Source organism: Scyliorhinus torazame, chromosome 30 (genome assembly GCF_047496885.1).
Source record: "Scyliorhinus torazame isolate Kashiwa2021f chromosome 30, sScyTor2.1, whole genome shotgun sequence".
In the NCBI taxonomy this organism is placed as follows: domain Eukaryota; kingdom Metazoa; phylum Chordata; class Chondrichthyes; order Carcharhiniformes; family Scyliorhinidae; genus Scyliorhinus; species Scyliorhinus torazame.
In genome coordinates this window covers 19396128-19420715 of record NC_092736.1, presented here as the reverse complement: position 1 = coordinate 19420715, position 24588 = coordinate 19396128, and positions in this window count along the sequence as shown.

The following is a 24588-nucleotide window of genomic DNA, read 5'->3' as shown; positions in this document are numbered from 1 at the left end:
AATTCCCGCCCGAGGTCAATGGAATTTTACATGGTCCGCATTCCGTCCATGGTGATGTTGCAGCGGGCACGGCCGAAGAATTCAGCCCTAAAAGTCCAATGATGACCATAAAACCATTTGATTGACCTAAAAAATCCAGCTGGTTCACTCATGTCCTTTAGGGAAGGAAATCTGCCATCATCGCCCGGCCTGGCCTACATGTGACTCCAGGTCCACTGCAATGTGGCTGATTCTTAAGTGCCCTCTGAAATGGCCTCGTAAGCAACACAGCTCAAGGGCAATGAGGGATGGGTAATAAATGCTGGCCCAGTCCAACGCCGGCATCTCCACATCATGATATTGAAAAGGCACGGAGAGCAGGGAATCAGTAATCTGCAGCAGAGTGGGCCACCAGAAGTCCGGCCTGCGGCTGCTCCTTCTATGGAGCTTGTGCTGCGTGGAGCGACAGCAGGAAGTCAAGTTCAGCCTTAAGATTTCTGGTGAAAGACTCGCCGGTAAATTGTGTTATCCCCGAAGATAAAAGATTCGGAGATACAAGTCTTCGCTCCTGCAAGGAATTCCTGTTTCCCATTGTTCAGTAAACGAATCCTCAACACTGCTGATTCCAAACAAGGTGTTGAGCTCGCAATGGATTTCCCGTGCTTTTGAGTGTCGAGCGACGGTCGCCACTACGAGGAGTGCCATAAGCTTCTGCATGAGTGTACATGTATGCTTGGTGTCAGTGGAATAAACGGTCGCTTAGCTGGAACCCTCTGTTTGATTTTCCTTGCTTAACTCAAGGCCTGAGTTTTCCGGATGGAGGGAAATGCTGGCAGGTCCACCGTCATTTCACACTCGAATGAATGTTGCCTCCGCCCTCACCTGGAAGGATGTCAGTCCCGCCTTGGAGAGCTGCCTGCCAATCAGATCGGCCGAAAGCTCTCCAGCGCATCCAAGCACAGCACTCCAGTGGCCGGAAGAGGCACTGCAGCGCCGTTCCTGAGGTTAGGTTTCTGGACATGGAGGTCAGGTAAATGGTAAAGGTCCCAGGGAGGGGAGGATAAGGGACATCTGGGGGCATCGCGAGTGGGGGTGGGGTTGGACAATCAGGGAATAGGCTGGGCAGTCCTTGAGGGGAGGGCGTACACCCCCCCACCAGTCAGAAATGGGCTTCTGATGGAGATGCCTCTCCCTCGCCCGCCTCACTCCTCTTTCCTGCCCAAGATCAAGCTCTGAAATCTTTTTTTTTCACAACTGAGCTTTCTGGCACCCGCCAGTCAGAAAATTGAGGCTGGGTGGGAAAAAGCCCTAAAGTGGTCATTAAGTGGCTGGTTTAGCACACTGGGCTAAATAGCTGGCTTTGAAAGCAGACCAAGGCAGGCCAGCAGCATAGTTCAATTCCCGTACCAGCCTCCCCGAACAGGTGCCAGAATGTGGCGACTAGGGGCTTTGGAGGGCATCCCGTCCACGCAATATCTTGTTCCCCCTCCTCAAAACGCGTATGAGTGGGGGGCATAAAATTCAGATTCTGGTTTCAGAGTTGGCCCCTTCCATCCGCCCTGAGGTGACATCAACACCTGAGATACCGAACACGATTGAGGGAGTATCATTACAGAGAAGGAGGCCCCGCCGACGACACCTTGTTCGGTCAGCCCGGGGGTGAGTTATAAACACTGGGACATTCCTGGGAAACAGCTGAAAGAGTCGTATCAGCAACTCCCACATCCTCAGAGTGTACAATCCAAAAATAAATCATCTAATCCGATTTTAAAGAGCGCTCAAGAATCTGAACCTGTTTCTCTTGGCAGAGGAATATCCTTATCAGCAAACAGTGGGCCTTCGAAAATCATTTTGATTTGATTTACGGAATAACTCCCAGAGTATTTCATTTGACAGTTTATAAAATTTATTAGATTTTTACAACCCCGTAAAACCTTGCACTAATTGAATACTGACAAACAGAATCTCTACTCAATGAATGTTGGATGCCTTTAAATTGGGCCGTTAAGTGTGTTCAAGGCTGAGATCGACAGATTTCTCATCAGTGAGGGAGTCGAGGGTTAAGGGGACAAGGCGGGAAAGTGGAGTCGAGGATTATTACATCAGATCAGCCATGGTCTCATTGAATGGCGGACAGACTCGATGGGCCGAATGGCCCGCTTCTGCTCCTGCCCCTTATGGTCTTTCCAGCGCTGAAAATATCGACTGCTTTTCTGTCATTCGTCGTTGCTGAATTTTCTTTGTGCTCAAGTGTTGCGATTTTACATTGTTTCACTCGTGTTTAACATTAATGAGCCTTAAGCAGCCAACGTTGCAGTAAGTACAGATTTTTTTTTTTTAAATGAGCAACAGCAGACATTTTATTTGTCAACTCTGGTTTGCTTCTGGCTTTTATTAAAAACTAAAATCTTGCTGACGTCAGTGGATACTTCGCAAGCTAATGAGCCTGACAACAGGAGAGAGCTGAATTAACATCAATCATTAACCCAGGGTGTCTCAACTTCAATGCGGCCTATTTGTGCCTCTTAAACGCAGGATATTCCAATTAATTATAGCTTGTACATCCTTCCTTCCAATTTGCTCGATTAAGTGGCTAACAAGGATGCATTTAAATTTAAGGTTACAACTGAAACCAATCAGTTACTGGTCTCGCTATCATTTAGGTCCATGGTCGAGATCACCACGGATTATTATCATCTCCCTCTCAAAGTGTTGCCTCACCTTGTAATAATATGAATATTAATCGCTTATTGTCACACGTAGGCTTCAATGAAGTTACTGTGAAAAGCCCCTAGTCGCCACTTTCCGGCGCCTGTTAGGGGAGGCATGTACGGGAATATATCCCTGCTTCCTGATCCATCGGCATCTTTAGAGATGAGAAGGTCGGGAGGAGATATTCAAAATCATGAGGGGTCTGGACAGAATAGATGGGGCGAGACTGTACTCATTTGGTGGTGGAAAGGCCAAGAAACAGAGGACGCTAATTTAAGGTGGTTGGCAAAAGAATCAATGGAGACCCGCGGACAAATATTTCTGTTCAGCGAGTGGTTAGGAACTACAATGCACTGACTGAGAGGATGGTGGGTGTTGTGTAATCGCAGATCAAGGCAGAGATGACATTTCTTTCTATGTGTGAAAAACGTTTCATTTACAGTGTCTGCTCCATGCTTCAGTTAAGGCCTCCAGCTCTTTCTACAGCTTTGTTGACTTTCCTCTGAGTCCACACCCAGGCTTAACTAATCAAGCACAGTGAGCATGGATCAGTTGCCAGACTCACTCAACCGAACACGGAATAATTGATCACGACAGTGGAGGTAGATTCAATCATGGCTTTCAAGTGGGAATTGGATAATTATCGGAAGAGGAAAGGGCCGGGATTCTCCGGCCTTTGGGATTCTCAGCACAGCCCTGCCTGATTTCCCTGCGGTGTGGGGTGGCTTCAATGGGAAACCCCAAGAGCAGGGTAGCGATATGGGGAATGATGACCAGAGTGTGGCAGGAGGGGATAGAAAGTACAAAGTTGCACCAGAGATTAAACCAAATTTTGCAAGAAAAGATAGAATTAAAGGCCCTACAATGGAATATGTGTAACATTAGTAGCAAAATGGCTGAATTGATAGCAAAAATATAAATAACTATGTTTAACCTGATAGACATTCCAGAGACAAGGTGTTGCATGGTGACCAAGGCTTGGTGGCACGGTGGCATAGTGGGTTAGCACTGCTGCCTCACAGCGCCAGGGACCCGGGTTCAATTCCAACTGTGTGACTGTCTATGTGGAGTTTGGTCTTTCTCCCCGAGTCTGCGTGGGTTTCCTCCGGGTGCTCCGGTTTCCTCCCAAAGTCCAAAGGTGAGCAGGTTAGGTGGATTGGCCATGCTAAATTTCCCCATTGTGTCCGAACGATAGTTGGGGTTACGGATGTAGGGCGGGGGGGGTTGTGGATCCTCGGTAGGGTGCTCTTTTGGAGGGTCGGTGCAGACTCGATGGGCTGAATGGCCTCCTTCTGCACTGTAGAGTTTTTGTGATTCCATGAATGATGTTTGACATTGTGGAAGGACAGGAAATGACAAAAAGGTGGTGGGGTAGCTCTGTTAATTAAGGTTGACATTAATACAGTCATGCTAAGTGATCTTATTTCAGAAGATCAAGACTTAGAGTAGGTTTGGGTGAAGATAAGAAGTAGAAAATGTAATAAGTCACTTGTGGGAGTCATTTATAAGCCTCCGAACAGTAGTTACATGGCAGGACAGTTTTCAGAAAGAAATAATGTGGGATTTTAAGAAAGGTGTTGTAATAGCCGTGGGTGATTTTCATATATCTTAATTTGGATTGGGCAAAGAAGATTGGCAAAGCCAGACTGGAAGGTGAGTTCACGAGGGCACTCAGGATAATTTCTTAGAGAAGTATGTTCTGGTGCCAGGGATTACTATGAGGAGAGGTTGGGCCTTACCTATTGGGGTTTAGAAGAATGAAAACTTGGTGGGCCAAAAGGCCTCCTTCTGCACTGGATGGATTTTGTGATGAAAGGTGATCTTATTGAAACATATGAGACCCTGAGGGGATTTGTCATGGTAGCTGCTGTGAGGATATACACTGCTGTAGCAAAAGACTCAGCCCAACGTTTATCTGGCTGCATATCGCGACACCACGGGCGGGATTCTCCGACCCCCCCCCCCCCGCCTGGTTGGAGAATCGTCGGAGGCTGGCGTGAATCCCGCCCCGCAGGTTGCCGAATTCTCCGGCACCGGATATTTGGCGGGTGGGGGGGGGGGGAATGGCGCCGCTCCGGTTGGCAGGACGCCCCCCGCCGGCGATTCTCCGGCCTGCGATGGGCGGAAGGCCCGCTGCTGGAATGCCTGTCCCGCCGGCGAGAATCAAACCACCTCTCTTACCGGCGGGACTAGATGGCGCCGGCGGGCTCCGGGGTCCTGGGGGGGGGGGCATGGGGCGATGTGGCCCATGGGCTGACGCTCCCCTGCATGCGCGGACTTCTGCCGGCTGGCAAAGTCCTTTTGTCCCCGACTGGCCAAAGGCCAGAAAGGCCAAAGGCCTTTCCCGCCGGTCGGTGGCGCGCAAACCACTCTGGCGTGGGCCTAGCCCCTCAAGGTGAGGGCTTGGCCCCCGCACCTTTGGGGCGGCCCAACGCCGGAGTGGTTCCCGCCACTCCATCCCGCCGGGACCCCCCGCCCATCCGGGTAGGGGACAATCCCGGCCCACATGTCCCGCTTCGGAAGGAGATGATTCCCGTCGATTATGCCTGGAGACTGCACTGCTGCAATTGTGCCGTGATGTAACTAATCCTCCACTTGATGTTTTTAAATGACTAAGTAACCTGGCTGTGACCATGGCTATTTACTGTGGAGAAATAACCGGGAGATTCAGCTGTAGCTTTGGTCGTGGCTCTTCTTTGCTGTAGTTCATAGCCACTCGGTGAATGGACTCTGGCCGGAATTCTCCGCTTGTTGGGATTCAATTTTCCCGATGGCAGCGCAGCCCTGGGTCGTCGCGGAGTGGCCACAATGGGAAATCCCATTGACAAGCGGGAAGATAGAATCCCACCACCGCTGAACAGCGTGCGACTGAGAAACACGCAGCCGGGGGACCGGAGAATCCCGCCTTCTATTTCTTGAGTAAATTTATTGCGCAGTAGCCGTGGTGGCTGCAAAATCTGCCGTAAATCCGGCTCATTGGCTGGCACGGTGGCGTCAATGATTTTGAATGCTTATTCCTGCGCCCGCTGTGGAAGTTGCCTTTGGCGGAACACGTTCTCGATCGCAGTTTCCAAAAGCGACTTGCTGTAGAAGGAAATATTTTGTTTCATTCTGGTCACTAAAGAAATCCCCCTCCATTATACGGTGGCACAGTGGTTAGCACTGTTGCCTCACAGCGCCAGGGTCCCAGGTTCGATTCCCGGTTTGGGTCACTGTCTGTGCGGAGTCTGCACGTTCTCCCCGTGTGTGCGTGGGTTTCCTCCGGGGGCTCCGGTTTCCTCCCACAGTCCCAAAGATGTGCAGGTTAGGTGAATCGGTCATGCTAAATTGCTCAAAAAGTTAAGTGGGGTTACAGGGCTAGGAATGGAGGATTGGGCCTAGGTGGGGTGCTCTATCGGAACAAGGGCGAGTGCAGACTCGATGGGCCGAATGGCCTCCTTCTGCACTGTAGGGATTCCATGATTCTATTCTATGACTATGATCCGTGACTCACTCTCTCGTGAACGGTTCATAAATTTCCGTTGCCCCGCGTGAAATGTTTGGGAATAAACGTTAACCTACTTAGAATTGGAAATGTGCATCAGAGAAATATACAACCGTATTTTAGACTGGCCAATGCATCATTTAACTCAGCCAGTCAATAAATGCCCTTTGTTGCAGCTGTTGAGAACACGGAACAAAACATCGGTAATTTCACAATGTCGCTGCGCCGGTAACAGAGGCAAGCTTGTCTGTTCATCCATTCTGCAGGCTTAAAATGACAGGAAGCTTTCCTCGCGGCCGTCACCTTGCTAATTTATGCTCCGGTGTGTTCCTCATAATTGTTCTCTTGGGGGTTGCGTGAATCATCTGTCATCAGATAAGTATTCACCAGGCAAGCACATTTTGTTCGAGCGTGATTCTTTGAAAACAATAACACTCGCGTGTAGATTCGGGAGAATCCACAAGATGCGTGCGCAATCGACCTGGGTCTCCCCACCGAGTCTTTAGAGGAATTTTTAAAAGGCGACAAATATAAATACAGCCTCATCACTTAGTGCGGAGCAGGGGTGAGCAGAGGCTTCATGCTCGGGCGGAGTTTTGGTCGAGTGAGGATTGAGAAAGCGTTGGATTTTACCAGCCTATGGGTTTGGGCTGGGAGGTGCGAAGGCTGGCAAAATATCGCACCACCACTTTTCCCACCACCAGGCCGCTTTGCAAGTGCAGGAAACTTGGCTGACTATGCCACTCACCGGGAGCCCATTTGTGCCACGCGAGTGGCCAGTTGAGGGCCTTTTCCCACCCCCCTCCCCCCCAGGTCTTTTGCTTGCGTTGTTTTATGGGGAGGGGGTGAAAACACGCTGCCAAGTGGGGAGAGTGCCGGGTGCAACCTGCCAGCCACCCAGCAGGCTGCCCACCTTCTGGCAAATCCACGGCCCACACCTCAGGAGCAATGGCTGACCCCTCCGGGCATGTTTTGTCTGCGCCAATGTGGGTAGAGCACCATCTGTCCACCAAGAACCTCCCACCAACCCCAATTTGCAGGTCCTGCCTGCGAGCACCCGGCTACCCCTTACCCACAATACCCCTCTTCGAGGGTGCCAGCCATTGATATGCTGCCACGTGCATCTGAGCAGTAGTGAGAGCTACTGAGCTGCCAAGTCGCTGTCCTTAATAGGATGGTCAACCCCCCCCCGCCTCCCCCCCCAACCCCACCGCACCATTGTAGCCAATGAAATGACTGCCACCAGGAAAATGTGTCCCTGTGTCTTGCTGCCCACTGAGGCAAGGTTGGGCCCCACCTTCAGCCAAGGGCAGCGGGACCTGTGCCAGCTCGGAAACATTCAGCCCAAACTGTTTCCACTGGCTGTGGTGGTTGCTAACAAGAGGGCGCAGATCTAAGCTAAAAGGTAAAAGGGCTCGGAGAGTGGTGAGAATGGGGATCTCGCTACCACGGGTGGCACGTCGGCGCACTGGTTAACGCTGTTGCTTCACAGCTCCTGGGATCCCGGGTTCCATTCCAGCCTCGGGGGACTGTCTGTGCGGAGTCTGCATGACCTCCCCATGTCTGCGTGGGTTTCCTCCGGTTGCTCCGGTTTCCTCCCACATTCCCAAAGATGTGCAGGTTAGGTGGATTGGCCACGCTAAATTGCTCGTTCGGTAGGGTTTCTGGGTTATGTGGACAGGGTGGAGGCCTGGGCTTTAGTAGGGTGCTCATTCCAAGGGTGGGTGCAAACCCGATGGGCCGAATAGCCTCCCTCTGCACTGTAAATTCTATTCTATTATTCTATTCAGATGGGAATAACAGAGGCGAGTAGCACGGATACATTTAAGGAGAAGTTGGAAAGATCTAAAATGTAATTCTGATAGACCGAGATGAAACAAGGTCGAGGAAGTTCCTATGGAGCTCAAAACACTGGCATTGACCGGTTGGGCTGGAAAACGTTTTTCTGTAAGGTACAGTCAATATAAACATTGGTTAGGGGGCAGGTTTAGCTCAGTTGGCTGGACGGCTCGTTTATGATGCAGAGTAAGGCCAACAGCGTGGGTTCAATTCCCGTACCGGCTGAGATTAGTCCCGAAGGCCCCGCCTTCTCAACTTTGCCCCTCGCCTGAGGTCTGGTGACCCTCAGGTTAAATCACCACCAGTCAGCTCTCCCCCTCAAAAAGGGAAAGCAGCCCATAGTCATCTGTGACCATGGCAACCGTACTTTAAAACAATTCAAAACTAAGAGAGATGTTGAGACAGGAGAATTGGGAGGGCTGAATGGCCTACCCCATCAATACTGTTTGAGAAAAAAACAGTTGTAAAAGCCTGCCCATTGGTTAAACGTGTTGGTTTCCATTCAATTTCAGTATCTTTAATGTTCCGCTATTCTCGGCCCAGGACCGCAAGAAACTTCAGAGAGTCGTGAACACCGCCCAGTCCATCACACGAACCTGCCTCCCATCCACTGACTCCGTCTACACCTCCCGCTGCCTGGGGAAAGCGGGCAGCATAATCAAAGATCCCTCCCACCCGGCTTACTCACTCTTCCAACTTCTTCCATTGGGCAGGAGATACAGAAGTCTGACAACACGCACGAACAGACTCAAAAACAGCTTCTTCCCCGCTGTCACCAGACTCCTAAATGACCCTCTTATGGACTGACCTCATTAACACTACACCCTGTATGCTTCACCCGATGCCGGTGCTTATGTAGTTACATTGTATATGTTGTGTTGCCCTATTATGTATTTTCTTTTATTCCCTTTTCTTCTCATGTACTTAATGATCTGTTGAGCTGCTCGCAGAAAAATACTTTTCACTGTACCTCAGTACACGTGACAATAAACAAATCCAATCCAATCTTGGACACACTTTATTCATTTTTTTTTTCGAAATGAACTACCCATTTGTAAATATTTCGGACAGGCTAGGGAAACTGGAAATATGAATGTATAATGGAAGAGACAACTTCATAATATCTAGATATGCCAGAGTAAATCAAACTAATATTCCAAATGTTTCAGTTATTTTCAGTCGGAAATATATTCATGGTGGATAAATAACTCTGCACTAAACTTGGCATTATATGGAACAGGTCGAAAACTCTTGCACTAACATTTAATTGCGAATCGTATTTATGGTCGGGGTACTTGACCTCAGCTTGATAAAAGAAATTACACCATTAAAGGCATTGCTAGCTTCTGGGCAGCACGGTAGCATTGTAGTTAGCACAGTTGCTTCACAGTTGCAGGGTCCCAGGTTCGATTCCGGCTTGGGTCACTGTCTGTGCGGAGTCTGCACATCCTCCCCGTGTGTGCGTGGGTTTCTTCCGGGTGCTCCGGTTTCCTCCCACAGTCCAAAGATGTGCGGGTTAGGTGGATTGGCCACGCTAAATTGCCCTTAGTGTCCAAAATTGCCCTTAGTGTTGGGTGGGGTTACTGGGTAATGGGGATAGGGTGGAGGTGTGGACCTTGGGTAGAGTGCTCTTTCCAAGAGCCGGTGCAGACCCGATGGGCCGAATGGCCTCCTTCTGCACTGTAAATTCTATGAATAAACTATCCCAGATGTTACTAAACCCCTCAATTCGTAGGTGTCACAACCTACAAGCCTACAGGAGCTGGAAAGTGGGTTAGGCTGGAATAGCAGTCGAGAAGGGCAACATTGACATGGAGGGCCGAATGGCCTTCTTTTTTGTTGCAACTGTCTATAGCCTAAATTTTTGCCTTTCCCCACCCTGGCCGGTTTTGAGGAGTGGGAAATTTCACGGTTGGGATTCCCTCCGGGTTCCGCGCCACCCCGGACGGGATTTTAGGGTGGTAGGGGCAGGGACTCGGTTGGGACGCCCGCCCATGCTCCTAATAAGGCCAGTAAGAGGTCACTTAAGGGCTTTTTGCCACCCAGGCCAGGGGATCATAGAATCATTGAATCTCTACAGTGCAGAAGGGGGGCCATTCGGCCCATTGAGTCTGCACCAACCCTGTGAAGGAGCACTCTACCTAGGCCCAACCATCGCCCTAGCTCCATAACTCTCTAGGGGCAATTTGGCACATCGTTTGGACTGCGGGAGGAAACCGGAGCACCCGAAGGAAACCCACGCAGACACAGGGAGAACATGCAAACTCCATACAGACAGCAGAGGTCGGAATCGAACCCAGGTCCCTGGCGCTGTGAGGCAGCGGTGCTAACCACTGTGCCACCACGCCAGATAACTGAGGGTGGGAAATAGAAAAATTCACTATCCGCAATCTCGGGCAGGAAGGAGGGGGCTGGGGGGCATCGCCGGAACGCCCCAGTGTAACGAGAGATCAGGATGCCAATTTCAAATGGCTTACCGACCTCCGAGGCCCCTGAAGCAATCCCCGATCTGCCCCAGCCCGAACGCACTCTGAGAGTGTTCCCTGGGTGCCTGCCTGGCACTGCCAAGGTGCCCAGGGGGCACTGACAATCGGAAGGGGTGCTTCCAAGGTGCCAGCCTGGCATTTCTTGCCCGAAATGGCTTCGCGATCTCTCGATACACTGGGGAGTTCCGGGGAGCAGAGGTTATGTGCAGCCTCGCTCGTGAGTTCCCCACTGAGGCCCCTTACAGAATGCGCTCGCTATGGGATTTTGTTCCCAATTTGTTGAATCGGGCCCCAAGGTCGCAACAGCAACGTCAACGCGGACTCTGGTTCTTGAGGCTTTTAGAAACTGCTCCAGCGTTCCCGTCCCGCCTCCAGATGGCTCGCATGGACCCGCAAAGCTGGATTTCAGCATTGCGATCACTCTCAGAATAGATTACAGGCATTGGCTCGGAAAGGGTCACTGAACCACAGTCACTTAGAGAGTACTCGATGCAAACAGTGCCACTGCTGAATTAGCTCTGGTTTTATGACTTGGTCTCCATTAACGATAATCCAGCTGACAAACAGCAAGTCTCGGTCGCTGGTTCAAGCAAATGTTCCCAATGGTGTCAGCAACATTAAGCTTTGTAACCAAAAGTACCCAGAGAAGGAAAGGATGGAATGAAGCAATGGGCATTGAAATGCAGTGTGCACAGATTTAAGAGCTACCCTTAGGAGTGTGGTTTCCTCTCCGACTTGTCGATTATTGCCTTCTCTGTGCAGTGCACCAGTCCTTCTCTGGATTCACCACTTCAATACTGGACTGCCTAGTCAGCTAAAGTTCTTTTGGTTTCTCCTCCAGCGCTGTTCACCTGTTTTGCTTTTGATGTTTATATCAAACATACGGCCGGATTCTCTGGTCCCCAGCCGCCTGTTTGTCAGCGACGTGCCACTAGGTGGCAGGATTCCAATACCCCTGCCGCTTGTCAATGGGATTTCCTGTTGAAGCCACCCCCCCATTCCCTGGCAGCCCGCGGGCCGCTGCCAACGGGGACAGAGGATCCCAACAACTGGACACGAAGGGCAACAAGGTAGCACAAGTGAATAGCACTGTGGCTTCACAGCGCCAGGGTCCCATGGTTCGATTCCCCGTTGGGTCACTGTCTGTGCGGAGTCTGCACGTTCTCCCCGTGTGTGCGTGGGTTTCCTCCGGGTGCTCCGGTTTCCTCCCACAGTCCCAAAGACGTGCAGGTTAGGTGGATTGGGCCATGCTAAATTGCCCTTTCTGTCCAAAAAGGTTAGGAGGGGTTATTGGTGTTCGGGAGATAGGGTGGATGTGAGGGCTCAAGTGGGTCGGTGCAGACTCGATGGGCCGAATGGCCTCCTTCTGCACTGTATGTTCTATGTTCTAACTGGAGGATTCCGGCCATTATTTTTCGCCTCCACTCTGCCCAATTCACCTGGGCAGCTGACAAACGTTTGAGCTAATTGGAAGACAGAGGGAGACCAGCTGGTCCATCAGTACTGCCCCACATACACGGGGCACTGCAATTAATCACGTCCCCCCCCCCCCCCCCCCCCCCCCCCCCCCCCCCCCCCCCCCCCCCCCCCCCCCCCCCCCCCCCCCCCCCCCGGCCATGGCAGCCCCTCCCCAAACCCCTCTCCCATTGCAACACCTCTCCCTGCACCTCCTTCAATCTCCAGGGAGGACAAAAGAAGCCGGGATCAGGGAACCTCCTGAGCTGATCGTAACAAACCACGGCACGGTAGCACAGTGGGTAGCACTGCTGCTTCACAGCTCCCAGGGTCCCAGGTTCGATTCCCGGCTTGGTTCACTGTCTGTGCGGAGTCTGCACGTTCTCCCCGTGTCTGCGTGGGTTTCCTCCGGGTGCTCCGGTTTCCTACCACAGTCCAAAGATGCGCAGGTCAGGTGGATTGGCCATGTTAAATTGCCCTTAGTGTCCAAAAAAAAGGTCAGGTGGGGTTGCTCTGTTACATGGAGGTGTGGGGCTTAGGTAGGGCGCTCTTTCCAAGGGCCCATGCAGACTCCATGGGCCGAATGGCCTCCTTATGCACCGTAACTTCTGTAATTCTATGAAATCCGGGAGATCCCAAAGAAGGCTCTCAAAATGGCTTCATCCACCACGTCAGTGTTCGAAAGACTCCTTTAAGCAGCATGCCAATTTTGAAAAGAACACTTTTGAGAATCCGCGGACATGAGCCCTTGACGTTGGAAGCCAGTCAGTCCGTTTTAAAATGGGTGCAACCGTGTCGAAACTTTACCCCATTCCATCATCGCTTTCCCTCTGTAAGATATCTCATTGGTGCATTTAGAATAGTTTATTCTTGCAAGATTTATTTTATGTTGCTTCTGGATCACACACCATTTTGCTGCTTTCCCCCCCCGGTTGGAACTAAATTGGGTTCATTAATAAACCTCAAGGGGGCATCTCTAGTTGCTAAACTGCTTAATACATTTCCTATTAGAAAGTTTAACTCACTGTTGGTAGACATCCCTGTACAGGAGTGTGCAAAAATGCCACTTCCGCGTTCCGAAGTGCGTATGTTTGGCACCGTAGGTGTCCGCTTTGTCTCCGTGGCAACACTCTCGCCTCCAAGCTACGAAACTGTGAGTTTAAATCGCTCACCAGACCCTTGTGCCCATTATTAAGGCTGACCACTTAGGACACAGGTTTGGATGAGATGCCACGTGCTGGATTCTCCGTCCCACCGCGCCAGATTCCTGTTTCACCCCCCGGCGGGATGCTCTGTTTCGTCGGCTGGTCAGTGAGGTTTCCCATGGGGGGGGGGGGGGGGGGGGGGGGGGGGGGTGTTGCTGTGGACTCCGCCTCACTAAGGACACAATGTGCTAGATGGTGGAGGACCTGGCACCAGGTCAGGGTTAGGAGGAGGACCCCACTCTGGTCACCCTGAAGGTGACGGTGGCCCTAAACCTCGTTGCCTCTGGCCGTTCCAGACTTGAGCAGGGACTTGTGCGGGATGCTCACACAGAGGTGCATCGGAGATAGACCGCAGAGGGTTGCATGCATCGTGGTGGCCCTACTGCATCCTGCGCAACATCGCACACTAGCAGGGCGGCATGCTGGAGGAGGGGATAGAATGGCAGGCCTTGTCGGACAAGGACAGTGTCCAAGATGAACTGGACACGGACTCGGAGCTGGCTTGACAGGTCACGGAACAAGTCCATCAGGGGCATCGAACCAGGGAGAACCGGATCAGCACCTGATTCGCCAACTAGGACTCCAAAATACCGAAAGCTTCATTGCCATTGCCCCCACCTTGCCCTCTGACCCTTCTGTCCCATAGCCCTCCCCCACACCTCCCCCTCAGCTGCCCCTTAGCCTTTCACCCCTTCCCATGACACGGCTCCCCCTCCCCCTCTCCGAGGGTCATCTCAGTATCACAACAGAGAGTTGGGCCTGGGTTGGAAGGATCAGCAGGACGGAGGATGATGACGACTAATTGTGAGATGAGCTGTGATGCTCCTCAACGTCAGACCGAGTCTGACTCCTGTCTTTCCGACGACACAGCACTGTCCGCTGATGATCCCGGGATGTGTGATGGGGACTCCTTCTCATGGGCCACATTATTTTGGGAGGGGGGGGCGTTGGGGATGGAGCAAATTTTGGGGTTCACAGACCAGGGACGCTGTCATACTCGGCTGTCCCACACTGCGGGCTCCCGTGGCCTGTCACCTCTCGGGATGTCCATGGGTCCAATGGGTCTAACGTGAGCCTCTTACGGTGGTCCCACTATTTGCTGGTGGCGTGATCCTCCGGTCCTGGCGCTGTTAACGGGGTTTCCATTTTCTCCACCCTCCACCAGGGAACATGTCATGGGGGGGGGTTTCCACCAGCGGGTCCAGGAGATCCCATCGGCGGGAATGGCCAAAAACTCCTATCCTACTTGGAACTATATACATGTATACAGTGAAGGGTACAGGGAAGGAGCTATCTCCATGTCTAGCTCTTAACACATCTTTGCTCAACACTGCACCACCTCTAGGCCTAGGGTCACGTGCCTTCCCACATCACTGTGTGGGCAGTACTGTACTCAGTCCTACTTTAACCAATTCATGCCAGGCCCATATACTGTTTGCTGGCATTTGGCACGGATTTCTCTTCCTCCTTTAAGTGCTAAATCTTTCATAACAAAGTTTGACGAGGTTAAGGAACCATCTATGAATTAATAATAAACTGTCTAAAGTCATACATCGATTAGGCAAGTGCTTTGTTTGAGGCCTCAGAGGCCAGTGGTCTGCAAATTGGCCTTAGGAAGAGCTGTTAAATGCTGCTGTACATTAAGTTGCTTTAAAACTTAATGAACCTAGTTGTGATTCATTTTGCATTCAAGGTTATTAAACCCTGAAAGCGGTTTGGAATATTAAAAAATGAAGAACACGCCACAGTTTAGCTCGGCAATGCGCATACGATACAGTTCTGTCAGCAAGACAAAACCTGCTCAACTGCAGTGTCCCGTCGACGGAGGTGGGCTGGAGGAAGTCCACAAAGCGCTGGCCGCCATGCGAGCGACTGGGTAGCCAGCAGTTGCTGCTGCACCCAGGAAAGTAGGGAGGGCCTAGGCGTAGGCCTATCAGGAGTACATCCCCTCATCACCAGGAGGCCACTTGACAGTTAACTGGACCCTACCCATGGGAACCTGGAAAATCTTAGGCAGCTCTGTTTGACAGGCCTTAATAGGCCCTCATTTGGTTCAGTCGTCCATTTTCTTTATTCATGCACGGCACCCCCCGCCTCTGTTCCTGGCCTGAGTGGGGCCGAAAAGTCAGGCTCATTCTCCCCCCACAGATGCTGCTGGGCCTGCTGGGTATTGACAGCATTTTCTGTCCCAGAGGGAAAAACCAGTTCAAAATGTTCAAATCCCAATTCCAAGAAGAAAATCAGGAATACCGGCACCAGTAATACTGGAGTTCCATTTTAAGTCGTGTAAGGCTTGTTCGGACAAGAGTAGCTTGTCTTCATTTTCAGGTTTTACTGAATTTTCCTTTTTTTTCTCTGATAAACATTGGTTCACGTTTGTCAAATTACAACACATTTTAAAGAGACTGCGTCGAAGCTTCAATGTCAGAGTGGCCACTGATTTGATTTTGATTTGATTTATTATTGTCACATGTATTGGTATACAGTGAAAGTATTGTTTCTTGCATGCTGTACAAATAATGCATACCGTACATAGGGAAGGAAGGAGAGACTGCAGAATATAATGTTACAGTTATAGCAAGGTGTAGAGAAAAGATCAACTTAATATGAGGTAGGCCCATTCAAAAGCCTGATGGCAGTAGGGAAGAAGCTGTTCTTGAGTCCGTTGGTACGTGACCTCAAACTTTGGTATCTTTTTCCTGACGGGAGAAGGTGGAAGAGAGTATGTCCGGGGTGCGTGGGGTCCTTAATTATGCTGGCTGCCTTTCCGAGGCAGCGGGAATTGTAGACAGAGTCGATGGATGGGAGGCTGGTTTGCGTGATGGACTGGGCTACATTCACGACCTTTTGTAGTTTCCTGCGGTCTTGGGCGGAGCAGGATCCATACCAAGCTGTGATACAACCAGAAAGAATGCTTTCTGTGGTTCATCTGTAGAGGTTGGTGAGTGTCGTAGCTGACATGCCAAATTTCCTTAGTCTTCTGAGAAAGTAGAGTCGTTGGTGGGCTTTCTTATCTATAGTGTCGGCATGGGGGGACCAGGACAGGCTGTTGGCGATCTGGACACCTAAAAACGTGAAGCTCTCGACCCTTTCTACTTCGTTCCCATTGATGTAGACAGGGGCATGTTCTCCACTACCCTTCCTGAAGTTGATGACAATCTCCTTTGTTTTGTTGACATTGAGGGAGAGATTATTGTCGTCGCACCAGTTCACCAGATTCTCCATCTCATTCCTGTCCTCTGTCTCGTCATTGTTTGAAATCCGACCCACTACGGTGGTGTCATCAGCAAATTTGAAAATGGAGTTGGAGGGGAATTTGGCCACACAGTCATAGGTGTATAAGGAGTATAATAGGGGCTGAGGACACAGCCTTGCGGGGCACCGGTGTTGAGGATGATCATGGAGGAGGTGTCGTTGCCTATCTTTACTGATTGTGGCCTGTGGGTTAGAAAGTTCAGGATCCAGTCGCAGAGGGAGGAGCCGAGGCCAAGACCACGGAGTTTGGAGATGAGTTTCGTGGGACTGATGGTGTTGAAGGCTGAGCTGTAGTCGATAAATAGGTGTCTGACATAGGTTTTTGTTATCTAGGTGTTCCAGGGTAGAGTGCAGGGCCATGGAGATGGTGTCTGCTGTGGGCCTGTTGCAGCGGTAGGCGAACTGTAGTGGATTAAGGCAATCCGGGAGACTGGAGTTGATTCATGCCATGACTAACCTTTCGAAGCACTTCATGATGATGGATGTCAGAGCCACTGGACGATAGTCATTAAGGCACGCTACTTGGCTTTTTTTTGGGACAAGGATGATGGTCGTCTTCTTGAAGCAGATAGGGACCTCAGATTGTTGTAAAGAGAGGTTGAAGATGTCCGCGAATACCCCCATCAGCTGATCCACGCAAGACCTGAGTGCTCGTCCGGGTACCCCATCCGGGCCAGTGGCTTTCTGTGGGTTGACCTTCGAGAAGGCTGCTCTGACGTCTGCAATGGTGATCTCAGATACAAGTTCATCCGAGGCTTCTGGGGTGGAGAGCTCGCTCTCGCTGACCTCTTGCTCAAAGCGTGCATAGAATGCGTTGAGCTCATCAGGGAGGGGTGCATTGGAGCCGGTGATTTTAAATGCCTTCATCTTGTAGCCCATTATGTCTTGCAGACCTTGCCATCGACGGCGGGGATCCGTGTGGCTAGCCTGGGACTCGAGCTTGGTCCGGTACTGTCTTTTGGCATCTTTGATGGGTCTCCTTTGATCATATCTGGCTTTCTTGTATAGGTCAGGGTCGCCTGACTTGAATGTCTCAGACCTAGACTTCAGCAAGCAGTGGATATCCCTGTTCATCCAGGGTTTCCGGTTGGGAAACACGCGGATTTGTTTCTTTGGCACACAGTCTTCTACACATTTACTAATGAAGTCAGTTACTGTAGTGGCATACTCGTCCAGGCTGGTCGCAGAGTTTTTAAATACTGACCAATCCACTGACTCTAAGCAGTCCCGTAGGAGATCATCCGATTCCTCAGACCAACAATGTACAACTTTCGTTGACGGATTCTCCCGCTTCAGTTTTTGCTTATAAGCCGGGAGCAGGAGCATAGCCTTGTGGTCAGATTTGCCAAAGTGTGGGTGGGCGATAGAGCGGTAGGCATGTTTGATATTTGTGTAGCAGTGGCCCAGGATGTTTGGGCCTCTGGTGGAACAGGTGACGTGTTGGTGGTAATTTGGTAGTACGCTCTTGAGCTTGGCACTGCTATAAATGTGGGCCTTTATTATGCTTTGTGCTCTAAGTTGATAAGGAACATAAGAACCAGGAGCAGGAATAGGCCATCTGGCCCCTCGAGCCTGTTCCGCCATTCGATAAGATCATGGACTCAGCTCCACCCGCCCGCTCACCATAGCCCTGAATTCCTTTACTGTCCAAAAATCTATCTATCTTTGCCTTAAATACATTCAACAAGGTAGCCTTAACTGCTTCACTGGGAATTCCACAGATGCACAACCCTTTGGGTGAAGAAGTTCCTCCTCAACTCAGTCTGAAATCTGCCCCCCTTTATTGTGAGGTTCTGCCCCCTAGTTCTAGTTTCACCCACCAGTGGAAACAACCTCCTTGCTTCTATCTTATCTATTCCCTTCATAATTTCAAATGTTTCTATAAGATCCCCCCCCCCCCCTCATTCTTCTAAATTCCAATGAGTATAGTCCCAGTCTACTCAGTCTGTCCTCATAAGCCAATCCTCTCAACTCCGGAATCAACCGAGTAAATCTCCTCTGCACCCCCTCCAGTGACAGTACATCCTTTCTCAAGTAAGGAGACCAAAACTGAACACAGTACTCCAGGTGTGGCCTCACTAACACCTTATACAGCTGCAACATAACCTCCCTGTTTTTAAACTCCATCCCTCTAGCCATGAAGGACAACATTCCATTTGCCTTCTTAATTACCTGCTGCACCTGCATACCAACTTTTTACGATTCATGCACAAGGACACATATCTTAGACCTCACTCATGAGAAAGTCCCAAACCCTCAAGAGTATCTATTTTGACCGTATGATCTAGGTAAACTTCAACTGATGTGCCTTACATAACAATCCAAATACCAGTATTGAGTAATTAATTTTATGAAATGGGGATTCATTTCCCCTTTGCAAACCATTCCCAGTCTCTAAAAGCAGTAGCGCATCACATTGCACTCCAATTTAAATTTCAAATATTAGGCAAAGTTATTGAACAAACAATAAACAATCAAATTATCTAACAGTAGCATAATACAATTATATATTTACAGTAGGGAGCCTATTATCTCAAGTGGTAAAACAATAATTTGCATTCAATGCTGAGCAATAATTTTAGGTAGATAACTATTATAGATGCGTGGCCTTCTTCTAATGTTTCCCTGACTGCGGGAGTCAGCTTGTCTGCCTGAACTTCGCTTCTGAATATTCGAATAGCTTCTAATAGCTTTCACAAGCTCAGCTTAATGAACAGATCCAGCTGCCTAGTGATTCAACAGTTGCCATGGTTTGCTTGATTTTTTTTAAATGAGATACAAAACTAATTGGTTGCCATACATTGACTTGAACAAACCACATATTCATCTCCTCTGGTCTACAGTTTTAAAGCCTTTCTTCTCTCCACTGCCCGTGAATTTGGTTCGGACGTTTACACCTCAATTGCCCTCCCAGTTCTCTCTGCATGGTGGATCGATTTATAAGGACTGCTCACAGAACAAACTCGGACATCAAAAATATTACCTGTTTTCTCACAAGGTGGTCGCTTTTTCATGAGTCCACCCTTACAAGACCTGCGAGAACTAAAATTCACATTCTTTACCACCATTTATCACCATGGGGCAAAATGGTGGCACAGTGGTTATCACAGTTGCTTCACAGCTCCAGGGTCCCAGGTTCGACTCCCGGCTTGGGTCACTGTCTGTGCGGAGTCTGCACGTTCGCCCCGTGTCTGCGTGGGTTTCCTGCGGGTGCTCCGGTTTCCTCGCACAGTCCAAAGATGTGCAGGTTGGGTGGATTGGCCATGATAAATTGCTCTTAGTGTCCAAAAAGGTTAGGTGGGATTACCGGTGTGGGCTTAGGTGCGATGCTATTTCCAAGGCCCGGTGCAGACTCGATGGGCCAAATGACCTCCTTCTGCATTGTAAATTCTATGATTGACATTTTTCAGAAACATCTCCCAGAAGGAAATAAACAGTAAACACGGGAATGCCGATGAGAATTCCGGCCTGAACTGGCCTTGTATGCCTTAAAATGAACAGAGATAAAAGCCTGGAAAGAAGAAAACTTTTTTTACCTATAGGTTCAAAGCACTTTAAGAGTGACCTTGAGATGCCATTTTGTCAACCATAGTGGCAGACATTTTGCCAAAAAGAGAGACAGGAACCCACAGCGATCAATCATTCCGTGTTATGGGAGTTGAGGGTGGAAATATCACCCTGTGCACTCTGAAAGATGTCTTCCCTAACTCTTCAAATAGCACCATGGCAATATTTACCACCGCCTGTCGAAGTGAACTGGCTGAAAAGAGAATTGAAACTCGTATTTACGAAGTCCGTTTCTCGATTGCAGAACAGCCTAATTGGTAGCCTTGTGGATAGCACAATTGCTTCACAGCTCCAGGGTCCCAGGTTCGATTCCCGGCTTGGGCCACTGTCTGTGCGGAGTCTGCACGTCCTCCCCGTGTCTGCGTGGATTTCCTCCGGGTGCTCCGGTTTCCTCCCACAGTCCAAAGATGTGCAGGTTAGGTGGATTGGCCACGATAAATTGCCCTTAGTGTTCAAAATTGCCCTTGGTGTTGGGTGGGGTTACTGGGTTATGGGGATAGGGTGGAGGTGTGGGCTTGGATAGTGTGCTCTTTCCAAGGGCCGGTGCAGACTCGATGGGCCGAATGGCCTCCTTCTGCACTGTAAATTCTATGATGAAGTGTTGCAATTGTTGACAAACACAGGCAACAATCTACGCAGAGCAAACAACAATACACAAATGGCCAATTAAACGGTTTCAGTGACGCTGATTGACGGATAAATGTTGACCAGGACATTGGAAGAACTCTCTAATACTCTTCAAAATCGTGCCTGAGAATGTTTTATATCCACACACGTGGGCAAATGGGCCCTTGATGTAATGGCTCGTTGGATGTACCTAGATGTGGAGGCAGAGGCATGCTGATAATATCACCGGGTTAGTCCTCCAGAATCCCCGGTTAATGATGGGGGTTTTGATCTTAATGTAGAGCCGGGGGGGGAATTAAAATTCAATTAATAAATTTGAAATTGAAAGATGCTACGCCCTACCCCCCCCCCCCCCCCCAACCCCCCTTGCCCCCGCCCCCAACTGTGGCCCGCCTTTGGCCGCTGGCGGGATCTTCCGGCCCCTCTGATGTCCATGGTGTATATGTGCCCCGCACCCTCCGCGGCCGGGGAAAGCGCCACGGCGGGGGGGGGGGGGAGTTGCCGTCGGCGGGACTGGAAGATTCCACCGGTGGGAAGGGCCAGGAAATTTCGAAGACTGTTAGGAACGGCGACCGTGACAACTATCATCGACCGCCAACACTAATCGCCAAGGCCGCTGGAAATTCCTTCAGTGAGATTTGCCCATACCAGAATGAAGTAGAGGAGCGCAGAAATTGAAGGGCGACGGGGAGGTAGCCGGGGTATGAGACTAAATCCAAGAATCCACACATACACGGTGGGCCAGAAGGCCACTCCTGTATGGTCCATCCGATGCCCGTGTATTAGGTATTTACATTGTGTACCTTGTGTTGCCCTATTATGTATTTTCTTTTCTTTTCCTGTTCTCAATGATCTGTTTGAGCAGCTCACAGAAAAATACATTTCACTGTACCTCGGTGCACGTGACAATAAACAAAATCCAATAAATGGATGATTGTAGAAGCCTGCAATGTGAGGAATCAGGAGCTAACACCAATATAAGTGGAATCTCCCTGCGAGATCGTTGTGGACGAGGAGTGTAACATGCTAGCTCTGTGCGAATTAAGGCGAGTGTTTTTGTATCAGTGATTAGAAGCTAATTGGAAATGAGGATGGATAGCCAAGCACCTTATTAATTTTACCTCGATACCCTGTAGCTTTCAGTGTATAATTAAAGCTGGCATATTGAGCATTATGTCCAATTAACAAAAGCAAACTTTATCCAGATCCTTGGTCACGGCATTAAAAGGCGTTTCAGTATCTTGGAAAATGAAAATGCAGCTCGTGAAAAGCAAATGTGTTGGGAATGTTGATAATTCGCTTATCCAGGGAAGGTTCCGAAGACCACTCGTTCTAGACACGTCATAGTCGTCGCGCATTCTTTGGCATATCGAATGGATCAAAGTTCACTTGCAGACCAACTGCCATGTAGAACATGTCGTTATCTTCTCATCATACCAGCAAGCTTTGAGTAATTGGAATTTCCTAAATTAGTATTGCTAAGAGTTAGATAGCCCCACTCATCCTCAATTCATTCGTGTCGCCGGCATCTCCCAGCGCCATGAGAAACCTGGGCAAAACGGCAATGCCCAACAACACCTGAATCATCTCTCATTCATTGACGCCAGAGGAAGCCTTCTGCCTTTTGTGCATTAACATCACAATAAGGAGACTGTGAGTGCAGATCTGGACCAGCCACTAATGGATGCGGCCTATGCTTCATTCGCCCGCGCTTTACGTGCGCATCAAAAAACTACATGGACTGGAATCAGTGGAATGTGGTGACCCTGCACAACGGGCAACAAAATGTCTCGTGGGCCGCACTCAGAACCCAGATGGGCCTCACGTAGCCCCCCGGGCCACAGGCTGCCCACCACTGATATAAACTCTTGGTATGACTGGTTCAGATGCTCCACTCAAGATAATGGCAGTCATGCATGAAGTACTTGTAAACGGGTTTTTGGGGTATCCAAATCTTCGGAGCACTATCCACAGAGTCTTGCAACTGCCTGGAGTTCGGCTCTCATTAGAGGTCAAACCGTAACTGACCATAAGGCCTCAGGCCAGTATAATTTACATAGAATTTACAGTGCAAAAGGAGGCTATTCGGCCCATCGGGTCTGCACCGGCTCTTGGAAAGAGCACCCTACCCAAGGTCCACACCTCCACCCTATCCCCATAACCCAGTAACCCCACCTAATCCCATAACCCAGTAACCCCACCCAACACTAAGGGCAATTTTGGACACTATGGTCAATTTAGCATGGCCAATTAAGCTAACACACACATCTTTGGACTCTGGGAGGAAACCGGAGCACCCGGAGGAAACCCTCGATCGTGTGATACTGCTTTGGGGGTTTTAAGCGAGGCCCTCTTGTTGAAACCATTGTGAGAGACAAATTAATGCATCGGCCATTAGCACCATGATTGTAAATTGGAATCTGTGAAGGGTTAGCTGGAGCAGACTGAACGTCTGCTGGGCCATTGTGTTTTCAGAACCCAAAAATGTATCACGGAGTTCAGCCAACCTCTCTCCCTTGAATGGATTGTTGCTTTTGAAGCACACGGCTTGTTCCCCAGGTGTGGGATTACAATTATGGACACGTGGGTTTTTAAACACAAAACAATGTTTATTCTATGAACTCAACTTAACCTTTTAAATAAACATTGGATCTCTTAACACCCCCTTACTAACCCCGAAAATATTACAACACTAAATAATCCTTCAGTTATTCCTTTCAACATCCAAGAGATTTAACACCTTTAAACAGAAACACATCAGGTTAAAGGCTTTACTTTTATGAGTTTAAATCACCCAAATGATCCAGAGATAGTCTTTCATGGCAGAGATCCAGCTCACTGCAAACACAGACACTCCCAAGCTCTTTTCAAACTGGCTTTCTCCCTTCAATCAGCTCACAGCAAACCAGAACTTCTCAAGCTGCTGTCTCAAACTGGCTTTCTCCTTTTCAGCTGCTCTCAGCAAAACTGAACCTAAAAGCAGAAGTGAGCTCAGCTCCCCCCTGTGACATCACTTCAGTAATATGATCAGCTCCATTCCTTAAAGACACATTGCTTAAACATCCATTTCTTAAAGGTACTCTCACATGACAGCGGGGACGGAGAAAGGCTGTTGACGCCGAAATCTGGTGTGAAGGTCCTGCGATTCACCGGAGAATTGCTGCAAATCACGTGCGCGCGGTCTACACGGCGCGGGTAGGGGGCTATTGACAGAGGCCCCCGCGGCGATTCTCCATGTGCAACTGGTCGAGTTCCTGACGGCATTGGTCTCACATGGTCACACCCTTTGGGAACTCGACGTGGCAGCTGCGGACTCAGTCAGCGGCCACCCTTGGGGCGGCAGGGGGATCCTTCATTGGGGGTGGGGCCTCCTGGACTGCCGGGGCCAGCGATCGGGCGGCACCGATCCGCGGGCGATCTCGGGGGGAACCAACGTTACTGGTGCTGCTCCGCCATGTCCCATTAGGCAGCTGCCGCAGGCCGCCGCCGCCGTGCGCATGCGCGGACTCCCGACTGGAAGTGCAGAGCCCCGTATCCGCAGCCAGAGCTGCGGGAAGCACTCCGGGGCCCTGCCAGCCACCTGCAAATTGGAGAATCACTCTGGACTTTCTTAAGGAAAGTCCAGAATGAAACGCCCGCGTTTTGACGCTACAATGGGGACATAGCCCCATTATTGGAGAATCCCGCCCCAGATGTTTGAAGTGTTGGAAGCCAGCATGTGACCGGCCGGAGCCATCCTGTCAGCTCATCAATTGCCCATTTTGAAAACAACACACCAAAAAAAGACTATATAAAGTATTCCAGCTGTATATTGTCCATCACGTCTCCACCGTGACAAACTGCAAAATCCTTCGCGCCCGCCACTGGCAGGTGCCATAAGTGGGACAGGCTCCTTGTCAGCCATTCTTGATGCAGAGTGGCACTCCTCAAGCTGTAATAATAATCTTTATTGATGTCACAAGTGGGCTTACATTAACAC